A 16,317-nucleotide genomic window follows, 5' to 3' on the forward strand; every position below is an offset into this window, starting at 1 on the left:
GGGATTGAACTCCACTTAGGCCAAAAGCCTAAGCTTGGGGGGAGGTATACCGGCATCACTCATTCTTTGCATATTATGATTGCTGGATACTTGTATATACTTGTTTAGTTTGTTTGAGTGGTTTTCTAATGAGAGGGAGATGGTATTTGGGGAAGTGCTGCCTGAAAACAGATTCTGGACTGTTACCGAAAAAATTCCCAAAAATAGCCAGAACAGTATTTTGCGAAGCCAATTTTTGTACATGTTCCCCAGGTTGTTATCTAACTTTCATTAGTTGAACACTTTTCGATTTGAGCAGTGGAAGAATTTCTTACAAATCGAGTACTGTACTGCTGTCAAGTTTGACGAATTTCTGCTGCTTTGTGTTTATGTGACTTTTCTAGTTTGCCAATTCTTGTTTTTGCTTTTTTTCTTTCCCAAAACACAAAAAGACTAAAAATATTTCTGTTGTTTCTCTTCATAATTTGTTTGCTTTAGTTTCTTGCATTTATTTCGCTTTACTTGCTATTGCTAGTTTGCTATAAGAAAACCCAAAAAGATTTTGCTTTGTTTGCTTGTTTCCTTTTGTTCTTGTTTCTAATTCGAAAACACCAAAAATATTTGCTGTTCTTCTTTGGTTTGTAAAGTTCATCATGAGTTCAATGGTCTTCGGTGGCTGGAGCGTGGTTTTCATTTCATATTATCCAAGCTACACAAGTGAAAGGCAATAATGACGATCTACGACAATTGGATTGTGGTGAGAGGCTGGTATGAACTCTATCTGTTTTCATTTTTGTACATATACTCATCTATGTGAGCATGCTTAGTTGGTTCATGTGAGGTATATGTCATTTGAGAAAGTCTAGTAGTTCATGATCTCTCATGTTTTGCTCCAATTTATTAATATGAGTAGCATGTCATGGATGTTTGCTTGCATTGTTTTATTCATAAGTAGGTATGGCATTGTGGTATCCTCTTCTGAATAATTCATTTATATCGACTTGGCACATGCTCACACATGCATATGGCTGAACAAAAGTCAATTAAGCCTCTATGATTTACATTGCTTCAGAGTTCTTGTATCACTTTTATGCCTCCGTTAATTTATTTTGCCGCAAGCATGATTATGACAGTTACCGCTCTCTTGATTTTTCGCTCCCCAGTCTATTGCTAGCCTTCACTTGTACTGAGCGGGAACGCTGCTCGTGCTTCCAAACACCTGAAAACCAAGTTGTTCCAAAGTGTCCACCATAAATACCTATGCATGGCATTTCAAACCATTCCAAGTAAATTCTCATGCGCTACCTTTAAAACCTTCAAAATGCTTCTCAATTTGTGTTAATGTTTCATAGCTCATGAGGAAGTATGTGGTGTTTAACTTTCAACCTTGTCATTTACTTTTGACGGACTTTCATTATGGACTAGTGGCACATCCGCTTATCCAATAATTTTGCAAAAAGAGCTGGCAATGGGATTCCCAGTCCCGAATTAATTAACCTAAATAGACACTCCTCCATGGTATGTGATTGTTGGACGGCACCCGAAGGATTCGGTTAGCCATGGCTTGTGTAAGCAAAGGTTGGGGGGGAGTGTCATCATAATAAAACTAAAATAAAAAGGCACTCCTTCATGGTATGAGATTGTTGGCAGGCACCCGAGGATTCGGTTAGCCATGGTTTGTGAAAGAAAGGTTGGAAGGAGTGCCACATAAACATAAAAATAATTCATGGGAGCCGCTCTTGGAAGTCCGGTTGGCGAGGTAGTTGGTGTACCCATTACCATTCGTTGACAACAGCAAACACCTCTCAAAATAATTTTACTCCTGTTTTAAAAATGAAAAGCTCTAGCGCATGTTAATCCCTGCTTCCCTCTGCGAAGGGTCAATCTTTTACTTTTATGATTGTGTCTCCATTCTTTCTTTGAGCACTATCTTGAGAGCACAAATGTCATTCTTAGTATAATATGCTTGTCTCAAAATACGATTGATTGTGGTATAACTTTGATGCTTTTATCTTTGACAATCACTACTTCTAGTCTTTCTATGAACTTCAGAGGTGCATGGGCATTTATGTTTTGCCGATCAAATACGGGCAAGCGAGATACCACTTTATCATACTCTCTTATGAACATTGCAATCCTGCTTATATACATGATTCATGATGCTTATTATTAATTGTATGTACCTCTCCATGATTGACATAGCTGTTAGATGATCTTATTTGTATGCATCTCATTATGAACTGCTTAAGTGTTAGCCATAGCATGAGAATATATACATCATATGAGCAAATGTGTTCATGAAAGTTCTTTTATCGCTCAGTTGTTAACTGAATTGCTTGAGGACAAGCAATAAGCTAAGCTTGGGGGGAGTTGATACGTCCAAAACGTATCTACTTTCCCGAACACTTTTGCTATTGTTTTGCCTCTAATTTGTGTATTTTGGATGCAACTAACACGGACTAACGCTGTTTTCAGCAGAACTGTTCTGGTGTCTCGTTTTTGTGCAGAAATCCAACTTTCAGGAAAATCCTCGGAATTTATGCAGAAGGCCCTATTTTCACAGAATATTGGCGGAGCCAGAAGGACAAGCCAGGTGGAGGCCCGAGGGCCCCACACCATAGGGCGGCGCGGCCCAGGAGGGGCCCACGCGGCCCTATCGTGTGGCACCCTCGGCCGGCCTCCGACGCCCTCCTTCGGACTACTTATTGCCTTCGACCTAAAAACGCACGGAGAGAAGTCGAAGTCGCCAGAAAGCCTCCAGAACGCCGCCACATCGCGAAACTCCGTCTCGGGAGCCAGAAGTCTCCGTTCTGGCACTCCGCCGGGACGGGGAATTGGAGGAGATCATCGCCATCATCACCACCGACGCCTCTCCATCAACCAGCCATGTTTCTCCCATCCATGTGTGAGTAATTCCCCCGCTGTAGGCCGAAGGGGATGGTAGGGATTGGATGAGATTGGTCATGTAATAGCATAAGATTGTTAGGGCATAGTGCCTAGTGTCCGTAATTGGTACTTTGATGATATTGTTGCAACTTGTTATGCTTAATGCTTGTCACTAGGGCCCGAGTGCCATGATCTCAGATCTGAACATGTTATTATTTCATCATGATATTCATTGTTTATGGTCTTACCTGCAAGTTGTATACACATGTCGCTGTCCGGAACCGATGGCCCCGAAGTGACAGAAATCGGGACAACCGGAGGGGATGGTAGTGATGTGAGGATCACATGTGTTCACGGAGTGTTAATGCTTTGCTCCGGTACTCTATTAAAAGGAGTACCTTAATATCCAGTAGATTCCCTTGAGGCCCGGCTGCCACCGGCTGGTAGGACAAAAGATGTTGTGCAAGTTTCTCATTGCGAGCACGTACGACTATAATTGGAACACATGCCTATTGATTGCTTTGTACTTGGACACCGTTTTATTATTATCTGCAAATACCCTGCTATGATTGTTACATGAGTTTCTCTCATCCATGCAACGCCCGTCATCCGTCCCCGTGCCTACAGTATTTTAATCCTGCTGTTTACTATAATCACTACTGCTGTCTGTGTTACTCTGCTGCTGTTATTTCACTACTGCTACTGCTATAAAACTGTTACTACTGATAAACTCTTGCGAGCAAGTCTGTTTCCAGGTGCAGCTGAATTGACAACTCCGCTGTTAAGGCTTCCAAGTGTTCTTTGTCTCCCCTTGTGTCGAATCAATAAATTGGGTTATACTACCCGCGAAGACCGCTGCGATCCCCTATACTTGTGGGTCATCAGGCCCCTCGCGACGCCCCTTGACCTGCCCTTCCGCCTACAAATAGCCTTCGTCGCGAAACCCCCAGTACCAAGAGCCACGATATGGAAAACCTTCCAGAGACGCCGCCGCCGCCAATCCCATCTCGGGGGATTCAGGAGATCGCCTCCGGCACCCTGCCGGAGAGGGGATTCATCTTCCGGAGGACTCTACACCGCCATGGTCGCCTCCGGAGTGATGAGTGAGTAGTTCACCCCTGGACTATGGGTCCATAGCAGTAGCTAGATGGTTGTCTTCTCCTCATTGTGCTTAATTGTTGGATCTTGTGAGCTGCCGAACATGATCAAGATCATCTACCTGTAATGCTATATGTTGTGTTTGTTGGGATCCGATGAATAGAGAATACTATGTTATGTTGATTATCAATTTATATCTATGTGTTGTTTATGATCTTGCATGCTCTCCGTTATTAGTAGAGGCTCTGGCCAAGTTTTTGCTAGTAACTCCAAGAGGGAGTATTTATGCTCGATAGTGGGTTCATGTCTCCGTGAATCTGGGGGAGTGACAGAAACCTCTAAGGTTATGGATGTGCTGTTGCCACTAGGGATAAAACATTGATGCTATGTCCGAGGATGTAGTTATTGATTACATTACGCGCAATACTTAATGCAATTGTCTGTTGTTAGCAACTTAATACTGGAGGGGGTTCGGATGATAACCTGAAGGTGGACTTTTTAGACATAGATGCATGCTGGATAGCGGTCTATGTACTTTGTCGTAATGCCCAATTAAATCTCACAATACTCATCATAATATGTATGTGCATGGTCATGCCCTCTTTATTTGTCGATTGCCCAACTGTAATTTGTTCACCCAACATGCTATTTATCTTATGGGAGAGACACCTCTAGTGAACTGTGGACCCCGGTCCAATTCTTTACATCTGAAATACAATCTACTACAACTGTTCTACTGTTTTCTGCAAACAATCAGCATCCACACTATACATCTAATCCTTTGTTACAGCAAGCCGGTGAGATTGACAACCTCACTGTTTCGTTGGGGCAAAGTACTTGGTTTGTGTTGTGCAGGTTCCACGTTGGCGCCGGAATCCCTGGTGTTGCGCCGCACTACATCTCGCCGCCATCAACCTTCAACGTGCTTCTTGACTCCTACTGGTTCGATTAAACCTTGGTTTCATACTGAGGGAAAACTTGCCGCTGTACGCATCACACCTTCCTCTTGGGGTTCCCAACGGACGCGTGCTGTACGCGTATCAACGTGCATCACGTAAAGCATTGAAAACAGCACGTAAATGATCCAAATGATCCTCCAAAGATTTGCTATAAATTAGAATATCATCAAAGTATACCACCACAAAACGTCCAATAAAAGCACGTAAAACTTCGTTCATCAGTCTCATGAAAGTACTAGGTGCATTAGTTAAACCAAAAGGCATTACTAACCACTCATATAAACCGAACTTAGTTTTAAACGCTGTTTTCCATTCATCTCCTAATTGCATATGAATCTGGTGGTAACCACTACGCAAATCAACTTTAGAGAACATAATAGAACCACTCAATTCATCAAGCATATCATCTAAACGAGGTATAGGATGACGGTATCGAATGGTAATATTATTAATTTCTCTACAATCAGTACACATGCGCGAAGAACCATCTTTCTTAGGCACCAAAATAATAGGAACAGCACATGGATTAAGAGACTCACGAATGTAACCTTTATCTTGGAGAACCTGAATTTGTCGCTGAATCTCTTTGGTCTCTTCAGGATTGGTACGATATGGCGCACGGTTCGGGAGTGAAGCTCCTGGAATCAAGTCAATCTGGTGTTCTATACCACGAATAGGTGGTAGTCCAGGTGGAACATCTTGTGGGAACACATCAATGAATTCCTGCAAAAGGTTAGCAACCGCACGTGGCAAAGAAGGAGGCATATCCTCAAATGAAAACATAACTTCTTTGCAAATAATAGCATAGCATTGACTAGTGTTCACATCAAGTTCAGCAATATCATATTTGCTAGCAAGCAAACAAGGATTTTTCAAACGAATTTCAGTAGCATGGTTTGAATCAGATTTAGTAGTAGTCTTATGTGGCACAAAGTCTGCAGCAACAATCTGATTTTCACTCTTATGTTTCTCCTCGTTTTTTACTCTACTAGCTCTAGCAAGATCATCTTTTACTATTTGTTCAGGAGTCATAGGTTTAAGACCAATTTTCTTTCCATCATGCATAAGAGAATACTGATTAGTTCTACCATTATGAACAGATTCTCTATCAAATTGCCAAGATCTACCAAGTAACAAAGAACAAGCTTGCATAGGTACAACATCACAATCAACAAAATCAGAATATGTACCAATAGTAAAATGCACACGTGTAGTTCTTGTTACCTTGAGCTTCCGAGAGCTCTCAAACCATTGAATGTAATATGGATGTGTGCGCTGTCTTGTAGAGAGAGAAAGCTTCTCCACCATGTCAACGCTAGCCAGATTATTACAACTCCCTCCATCAATGATGATCCTTATAGCTCGCTCTTTGACAACGCCTCTTGTTTGAAACAGATTGTGGCGTTGATCATGCTCAGATTTGCTCAATTGCACGCTCAACACACGCTGTGCAACTAAGCTCCTGTACTGGTCAGCAGTGTCAGCTTCCATTACCTCCATTTCTCCCTCAAAATCAGAATTGGCACCATCACGTGCAGCAATAAGGGCCAATGTGTCTACATCAAAGTCACTTGCAGAATCATATTCTCCATCTTCACGCACCAACATCACACGTTTCGTTCTGCATTCTCTCTCTATGTGTCCAAAGCCCAAGCATTTGCGACATTGAATGTCGCGCGTCTTCCCCGTGGAGGCCATCGAGGAGGAACTCCGAGGAGGACCAGCAGATGGTGGTGGCGTAGCAGCAGGTGGTGCTCGTGATGCAGGCGCGGTGTACTTTGAGGTAGTAGGACATGGTGCAGTCCCACGAGATGGTGGCGCTGATTGTCGCGGAGACCACGACGATGTACGACCTGCAGAAATATTAGCTCTTCTCCATGATGGTTGACGATCCTGCACTTCACATTCAGCTTTGCAAGCAAGATGAAACAAGCGAGTAATAGTGTTGTACTCCTTATAATCTAAAATATGCTGAATCTCTTTATTCAAACCACCAAAGAAACGTGCAAGCATAGCCTCATTATCTTCTACAGTACCACAACGAATCATGCTAGTTTGCAATTCTTGATAATAGTCTTCTACATAATTTTTTCCTTGTTCTAAGCGAGACAGTTTTTTCAGCAAATCACGTTGATAATGTGGATGAACAAAACGAGTACGCATAGCAAGTTTTAAACCGACCCAAGTAGCAGGAATGTTTGCTGGATGTGCTCTACAATATTCAGACCACCAAATAGAAGCAAAATCTTTGAACTCACAAGTAGCATCACTAACACGCAAGTGATCAGGGTATTTTAAACAGGAAAAGCGTTGTTCTACTTCCAATTCCCATGTAAGATAGGCATCAGGATTATATCTACCCTCGAATGGCGGAATATTCAGTTTTAGCTTAGCAACATGATCATCATCATTACGTACCGGGTGTGGAGGTGGACGAGCGTTGCGGTTCAGTTGTCGTGGACGACCGGTGCAGGTTGTTCGACTTCCTCGCCGTCCAGCAGGTTCTCCTCGACCTGCTCGTCCGCGTCCACTTCATAGTCTTCGTATCCCTCATCAGAAGGCGCGTCAGGTGCGGCTGCTGCAGCAGGAGCGGTACACGCAGGCACATCCGCACGAGGAACGCGGCGTGCGCGTCGTTGCATGTTGTCGCGAGGTGGCGGTAACCGAGTCAAAAGCTCCTGGAACTTGGCGTCGAGCTTGGAGTTGAAAGCTGCCTCGAGGCCATCCAGCTTGTCCAGCGCATCGGTGAGTTTGGCATCCACGTCACCAATGCGCGCATCGGTGTCACGTGCATGCCCGCCCAAAAGGTGGGTGAAGTGAGCATGTAACTGCTCAGACGTCATCTTGGCCGGGTCAACAGTGGTTAGTACACAAAAAACACAAATGTATATGCCTACAAACTACGGAATATGGTGGTTCACGCGCAATTCGTCAAGCAAAATACAAAGCTCTTACAAGTTCTTACCAAACAGGAGGAAGGCGATGTAACAACCAGCAAGAATCAGCGTCTCCAAAGATTACCAAAGCGATTACCAGTTGTCGACACAGTGCACGTGGAGACAATATGTAGAGCTCTGGGAAGGCAAAGTATAGTGATATGGTGGCACAATAATCAAATCAGCGATGCAAATTGAGTAAACGCTCAACGAAGGTACTGTGCTGGTCCTAGGCTAGATCGTATTAGAGACGCGAGCCTAAATCACCAACGAGGTCACGACGCGGCACAAGATGCAAAGGACAGCGAAACTGGCGCTGAAGGATAGAGCAACCTAAGGGAAGGCGGATTTTTTTTGGGGAATCTGCTGTGGCGCTAGACCACAGAGGTCTCTATGGTTGGGCGACCGGATTTTTTTTTTCGGGGGAATCTACTGTGGCGCTAGACCACAGAGGTCTCTATGGTCGGGCGACCGGAATTTTTTTTTCGGGGAATCTACTGTGGCGCTAGACCACAGAGGTCTCTATGGTCGGGCGACCGGAAATTTTTTTTCTTTTTTTTGCAGCGAGATTGCTTTCAGGATTCCGATGGAAAACGCGAAATTGACCAAGAAAACGGATCTAAAACCCGAAAAAACTCTGAAACGAAGATCAAGAAAGACCCTACGATGATGGGAATAAAAGGGGAACAACAAAGAGTTGATGGCAGATGTGGCGGAAGTATATGGTGGCGGTGATATGGCGAGGACTGCAAGCGGAGATGGTGCGACGGCGACGCGAATACTATGACCAGAACTCGAAACTCTAACGACTCTAGACGCTAAGACCAGCACGCGACACAACGATTGCAGACAAAGACTCAAAAAGCAAAAACTGAAAAGATCATGCAATGGCTTGACAGGGGCTATGGGACGGATGATCTAAACCTAATATATTTTTGTGGGGCTTTTTCTGGGTTATAGGTAAAACAAATCTACACTAGGAAAACTGTAAATTCTCACCGAGCAACCTGAAATCTGATACCACTTGATAGGGCAAAGGTGTCCGATCTTTCGATGAGATGGGGATAATTCGATTTGTTGGTGGAGTTCGTGCTTGACGATCCGACTACACGTGCAAAGCTCGTGCGCCAATGCAATCGCTAGGACAATCTCCGGGAGTTACTGATCTTGCGGGAGCACGATCAGCCTGACCAGCAAGGGTCTTAATTCCTACCTGAAATCGAGAACAAGTAAGAACTAAAGATGCAATCAGAATATTGCGAATAGAGATGAAAGCTTGATTGATAATGGTGGGATTCCGAATAGTCGGTCTTGTTCTGGGCGTTGGCCTCAAAAGAAGAACACGTAGTTGCAGCAATTGGCTAACTTTTAATCTAATCAAAATCCAAGTTCTAATGACGGCTACAGAGGGATATATATGGGGGAAGTGAAGGGATTTTCGTCCAACCAGCTAGGGGTGGCCAAAAACACCCCTAAATGGGCCTTCCTCCACTTATATGGCCTCTTAAAATCCCCTAAAATACCTAATCCGAAAATACATGTGCCTGGCCCATTAAATAAGGTGACCCAGCACCCATAATAACTCTTTGGACGAATTTTATGATGGGGAAACTTGTAGAATTCGTCCAAGCATCGTTGCTCCATTATGGTGGCTTCAATGTTCTGAAATCTCCACTTGCGGCGTCATCTTCAATCCTCAAATGCTTGCTGCCATCTCCTCCATGTGTGATCATGCTCCAATGCTTGTCCTCCTCATCCATGCTAGGACCATCATTCCTAAGAGTAACAAACACATCTGATTTAGGCAGCATCATATTCTCATATATATGAGGAATAGTTCCAAGAAACGAAAGTACCTGATAGTTAAGTTGCTTGGCACGAGCTCTAGTGATTGGTCCTTGTATTTGTGTGGCTGTAGGTACAGCGGTTGTATCAATAGATGGGATGTCCTCATCAGTTTCTCCTGGCCGGCCGTGGAGGTGAGGGGGGAAAGCAACGTGCCACCTTTCTTTCTTCTTCAACGAGGTGGTGGTTCGTGGTGCTGCTGCCCCTGGATGATGCTGTTCTTCTCCGTTTTGGTAGCCGTGGAGGCGACCAAGATTGGGAAACAGCGGGATCTGGGGGTGGTGGAGAAGATGATGAAGCCTCTCTTGCGGAGATTCCCAAGCGGCGGCACTCATCGCCGTTGCTTTTCTTGGCCGACGGGGCCACTCTGCGCCTGCTGAGTTCTAACTCAGAGGATCTCTCTTCCTCCAGCGTCGGAGGACTTTCTGCCTGCAACCGTATGCCTGCTGAGACCACTGGCGGTCAGCATCCATCATAGATGCTACTTGTGAGTTGGAGTCTAATGGCGCTGGCAGTGAGCATCCATCATCGACGACGCCACGTCTTCGAGGAAGACGAAATTCTTGTAGATCATGATTTGCCGGCAAAGATCATGCTGATCGGGTTTGTCGATATCTCGGTCGGCCGTGTATATATGACCGTACGTACGCGCGCATTGACCTGGAGATGGAACCTACTAGTATGGTAGGTAAACTTCGAGCGGAACGAAGCGAATCTGTTGGGAGTTGGGACTCTTTTCCGAGGCAAAGCTTAAGCCAAATTGAGAACCGACCGCATGATGTACATACACAGGCGTTCTAGTCATTGGAGGTCGTCTGTCTGCGTGGGTCTCTACTCCCTTTGGTTTCGTGCGTGCGTCAATGCGTGGGAGGTGGCCGATCTGTCCGGTTTTTTCTATACAAAGTGCACTTGATCCGATTTTTACGCGTGCGAGGGGCTATTTGTTTCCAGGTTTTTAGATATAAATCTGGGTGGGGCCGGTTAGACGGATCATCACCAACCATCACGACCTGTTTCAATTTTGTAAACTTCGAGCGGAACGAAGCGAATCTGTTGGGACTCTTTTCCAAGGCAAAGCCTAAGCCAAATTGAGAACCGACCGCATGATGTACATACGAAGGCGTTCTAGTCATTGGAGGTCGTGTGTCTGCGTGGGTCTCTACTCCCTTTGGTTTCGTGCGTGCGTCAATGCGTGGGAGGTGGCCGATCTGTCCGTTTTTTTCTATACAAAGTGCACTTTGATCCGATTTTTACGCGTGCGAGGGGCTGTTTGTTTCCAGGTTTTTAGATATAAATCTGGGTGGGGCCGGTTAGACGGACCATCACCAACCATCACGACCTGTTTCAATTTAATAGTACATGTGTAAGTTTTAATTTTTAGTATTAAAATATGATTTTACACAAATTTAACTGTTCGAACATATATTATTTCAATTTAGCGAGAGGAAGCCCATGCGTTGCTACGGCCGAAGAAATTTACTGCAAACGGCTTCTAAAACACAGTTTGATAGAATTAGTCAAAATTACCGCACTTAGTTATATGAATAAATTTAACAATCTTAACCAAACGGCTTCGAATTTTTTATATCTTATAAGATTGTTCATGCGAAGAAAATAATAATTAGAATTATTTAAAGAACATGACACCAGTTTTTCATGGTTGAAATATCGCTGAAAGAGCACGCCAGATCAACAAAGGATGCTGGGTCGAAGCTGCATAAGACTAAACAGCTGAATATCAATGTCACTGAAATATGCAGCAATCTAGCTAATTGTCGAGAATGGCAGCGGCCTTCCTCTCGCTACGTACAGAGAAAGCAGAGGCCATGACCAAAGTCACGAACCCAATATACGGGATCAAAATACACGGAAGGAATCAAGAAAAGTCAACAATAGCGCTAGGTGTAGAAACCCAATTAATAGGAAAATCGACTATAGAATGGGTCACATATCAAGAATTTACCACATGGACTACTTGGATCCATCTTCGTGGAGCAAAAGACATCCAACTACAGTGTGGTTTTACGTAAAGTTCACTAGGATGATTGCCCGTACGTTGCAACGGGAGAGCAAATTCTATTAATGTAAGAAAACATAAAATCACATTTCTTCAACTTTGTTGCCTTGTTGCTTATCCCTCCACATTCTAGGGATGCCACCGCAACAATCTTGGCATACCTCATATGAAGCATTATTTAATGGTTTGAAATAAGCCGTCTTTCATCTAAATTTAAAAACAACAACAATGCTAGCTAGCTGCTACACTTAAAACTCAGCGAAAAATATCACAAACATGTGGAAATCTTCAGGAGCATGCACACACAGGCAGCTACTACAAGTAAATTCATAAGTTGCGATATGAATCCAGAGCGGTGTGAAGCAGACGGAGTTGACGGAGAAAACACTTAAGATATTGACACATAAAATTCAAATTCCTCTACACCACTCGTTTCTGCAATAATAATGTTCCATTTACCTAAATATCATTAGTTCCTTTTAGATTGCACAACACACTCAGATTCGTTCGTGGCACAAACTTTGTTAATCATGTGTGCAGTATAGAAAAAATTTATTTGCATCCAAAGGTTGTGCAATACATGCAGAAGAATTCAGTCAGAATAATCCTATCAACCTCACGCAACAAAAAACAAGATACTCCTGCCTTGTGCTGCAGATCAGGTTGCGCTGTTCGGAGAGTTGTTGCATGATCTGAACTGATGTGTGCATGGTCTTTGGCCTTCTTGCGCCTTATGCTGCAGATCACGTCGCGAACTTGCTACCGTCCTTGGCTGGTCACACACAGGTAGTCAGGCTGCTGAACTGCTCCTAGCCCAGCTTCTTCCCGATGTGGTAGTGGTCACCATGTTGTCCTTGGCCGTCTTGTGCGGCAACACTGACACCGGCCGCCCGGACGCCATCGTAGCGGTAGTCACCATCGAAATCATCTTGATTACCGCTTGGCAGTAGTGGCTATTCCTCTCGTTCGATAGCGTAACGTACATCCCGGGATGATGTCCGTCGTTTCCAGCTTCCAAACCATCTCCGTTGCATGATCAATGAGCTCCGCGTACTGGCACTCAACAAGCAGCCCCTTCCCACACTGCAACATCAGCCTCGTTGAGCTTCCTGGCTAGGCCTAGAAGGTCGACCATGCACGTATAGTGGTGAATCCTGGGCACGACGCGGTGCTCGGCCTACATGAATCTGAACTCTGAAGTGAGCCCAGCCGGCATCGACCAAATCGGCATGGCTGCAAGCTAAGAGTAGACAAATGACGGTGACATAAACCAGCCTGCACCAGGATGGCCGGACAGTCGGATGGCAGCTTCCTCCCCGGCTCCCTGCCTGCAAGATTTGCCACGGGGAATTCCGTCTAGTGTTCCCTTCCACCCGAGCCCTCATCGTCCTCACCCAGGCGCGCGGCCTCCTCGTAGAACCAGGGGGAGTGGCAGTCATCGTATTCCCCTCACCCGGCCTCCCCGTCGAACAATGGGCCGGCGGAGGTCATTGTACTCGCCACAGCCGGTCTCTTCATCAAACAATGTGCCGGTGGCGACGTGCATAATCATAGTCATATGGTGGCGCTTGGTCAGTTGCTGCGGGAATCGACGGATTGGGCGGCGCGCAGCTACCTGGTGGTGGCATTGGACCGGATACCGTCAACTGAACCCGGCTGGCGGCAGCGTGGGTGCGCCGGAATTTGCAATTCAACACGACAGCTAGACACGCACCGAAATTTGCAACTGACAGAACGGCGACAGCGGCACGCTTCAGCACCGGAACTTGCAATTGATTTGGATTTTTTGTCGAGGATTCGTGTCCGTTTTATAGCCTTGCTGAATAGAAAAAGCGGAGTCCATATCAAATACCCCACGAGGGCTTTCATTTAATTAACGTAAATTTCCCACGATAGCATGTCCGACCAGAGTTCACGTCGGAGCGGAGAGTTCACATCATGTTGAAGTAGGCAACGGCCAGTGGCGAGCGTGATGCTTAGCCTGGGTTGTACCTTTTCTTTTTTGAGCTTTCGGGGCAAATACTTATACGGATCGGGATCGGGCTGTGTGGTAAAAAGAAAACCAACCGGTACAACTGACCAGTGGCATGGTGGGTAATATTATGTCAATTTTAGGGGGTAGTTTTTATGACGTACCAAACCAAACCAAACCACGGAAACACTTTTTCTTTTATTATTAGGTATATATTAGTTCTACGTGATTCAATAGTTTCACGCACAACCAGACGTAAACCAAATCATAGGCAGGTATCCCATTTAGCATCACCACCATCTCCAGCGTCGTGTGGTTACTCCAATCGCTAGGCATTGGAGACGTCCTCCAGCACGCCCACGGCGGCCTTCAGGTTCACCTCTAGGTTCCTCAGCTTATATGCAGGTCCTACCGCGGCGTAAACCACGCCGGCCTCCAACTCCGCCATCATGATTGGGCACCAACGGAACTCGGCCAGCATCCGGACTTTGTTATGCAAAGGATCCCCTTGTATCTGAGGAAGAGCACCTTCTCCAGCCACCTATGGTGACGTGCCTCCAGGATGGAATGTGGTGCGGGCCTTGTAGAATACCTCGAAGAGCTAGTCAAAGATGAGGCGATCGCGGCGGCGTTTGACGTCTAGCACAGCCCGGCGGCGTACCACCACGTCAAACTAAACATTTCGGCCCTGCAGAACACTTCAAATAGCTGGTCGCCTAGACCGTGGTGGCTCCCGACGACCAGTGCAGCCCAGGCAGAGCAGCACCATAGTTTAAAATAGCCGTATATCACATTTAAGCGCAATAATTTTGGAAGCTATGAAAGGTTATAGCCGGGCTATAACAGGTTATTCTGTTCAACGGTTTTTCAAAAATCCAGAATCGTTTAGTCATTTATTACCGAAAAAGAGAAAACTATTACTCAAACACGATCTGTGATACAACTTATTTAACTATTCAAGGCAAATAAGTAGTCAATTATTCAACTCACAAGTTTTATCTAATCATATTGAACACAAATTTCAGAAAAAAAGAGAACATAATCAGTAGGCTGGCGGGCTTCATGCACGACTAATAAAATAGATGAGAGAACTCGACCAATATAGTTCATTACAATATTGTTGTATCATTGAATTCTCTGAAAATGAAAATGCATCGGTCTGTTGGAACCACACAATAACTGAGTACCTACAAATCAAATGTTGTTCTATCTTCAATGCAACTAAGAACCTCAGAAATTCATTCGCTGAAAAGAGTAAGCATATCCTTGACAAAAGCAAATTTGATTCATCAGGCATTGCTTATCAACCTACTTTTCTGCAAGACGGCCGAGGAAAAAACTGTACCTGACCTCCAGCGTGCATCCAACGGAAATCCCACCAATCACTACAAGAAAAGTTGCCATGGCCGACGAAGTTAAAGTCGCGCCGTGGTTGCTGGTGCACCACGTGGTGCATGTCAAAACTTTTTTTTTCTCGTTTTTGAGGCCACCAAGCCCGACGAAAACGGCCAAAACGTCGCGTATGGTGGTCCGGGACGTGGTGCATCTCGAATTCTCGGGTTCGCCGGCCGAGTCAACGCAAATCCGCACCGCCCAGGGATGTAGGGCCCAGATGGCAGCCTCTCTGGCATTGTTTTTTTTCTCGATCGCGCCATCTCGTTCAACGCTCTCCGAGATGCAGGATCATGGGTCCCGCATGTCATCCTCTATGAACCAAAATTCTTTCTTTTCTTGGATTTTTTTGACCCCCTGATTTCTGGCTACTTCCTTTTTCTTTTGATCCCTTGCCGCCTTGGAAACGTTGAGACCGCTGCTGCTAATTGGGACCCGCATGTCATCCTCTATGAGCAATCAACTTTCTTTTCTTGGAGGTTTTTTTGGCACCTCATATTTGGTCACTTGCCTTTTTCTTTTGATCCCCTACCGCCTCTCAAACCGTGATACCGCTGCTGCTACATGGGACCCGGATGTCATCATCTATGTACTATAAAACTTTCTTTTCTAGGATTTTTTGGCACCTCATATTTGGTCACCTGCTTTTTTCTTTCGATCCCGTGCCGCCTCTCAAACGGTGAGACCGCTGCTGCTAAATGGGATCCGCATGTCATCCTCTATGTACTATAAAACTTTCTTTTCTTGAATTATTTTTGGCTCCTGATATTTGGTCACTTGCCTTTTTCTTTTGATCCCGTGCAACCTCTCAAACGGTGATACCGCTGCTGCTAAATGGGACCCGCATGTCATCCTCTAAGTACAATCAAGTTTCTTTTCTTGAATTATTTTGGCTCCTGATATTTGGTCACTTGGATTTTTCTTTCGATCTCATGCCACGTTTGAAACGTTGAGGAACCTGCTGGCTCATGGGACCCGCATGTCATCCTCTATGTGCTATAAAAGTTTATTTCCTTGGATTTTTTTCACCCTCTGATTTTTGGCTATTTCATTTTTCTTTTGATCCCCTGCTGCCTTGGAAACGTTGAGTAAGCTGCTGACTCATAGGACCCGCATGTCATCCTCTATGTACAATCAAGTTTCTTTTCTTGAATTATTTTTGGATCCTGATATTTGGTCAATTGCCTTTTTTCTTTCGATCTCATGCCACGTTTGAAACGTTGAGGAACCTGC

Source organism: Lolium perenne, chromosome 7 (assembly GCF_019359855.2).
Source record: "Lolium perenne isolate Kyuss_39 chromosome 7, Kyuss_2.0, whole genome shotgun sequence".
Lineage (NCBI taxonomy): Eukaryota > Viridiplantae > Streptophyta > Magnoliopsida > Poales > Poaceae > Lolium > Lolium perenne.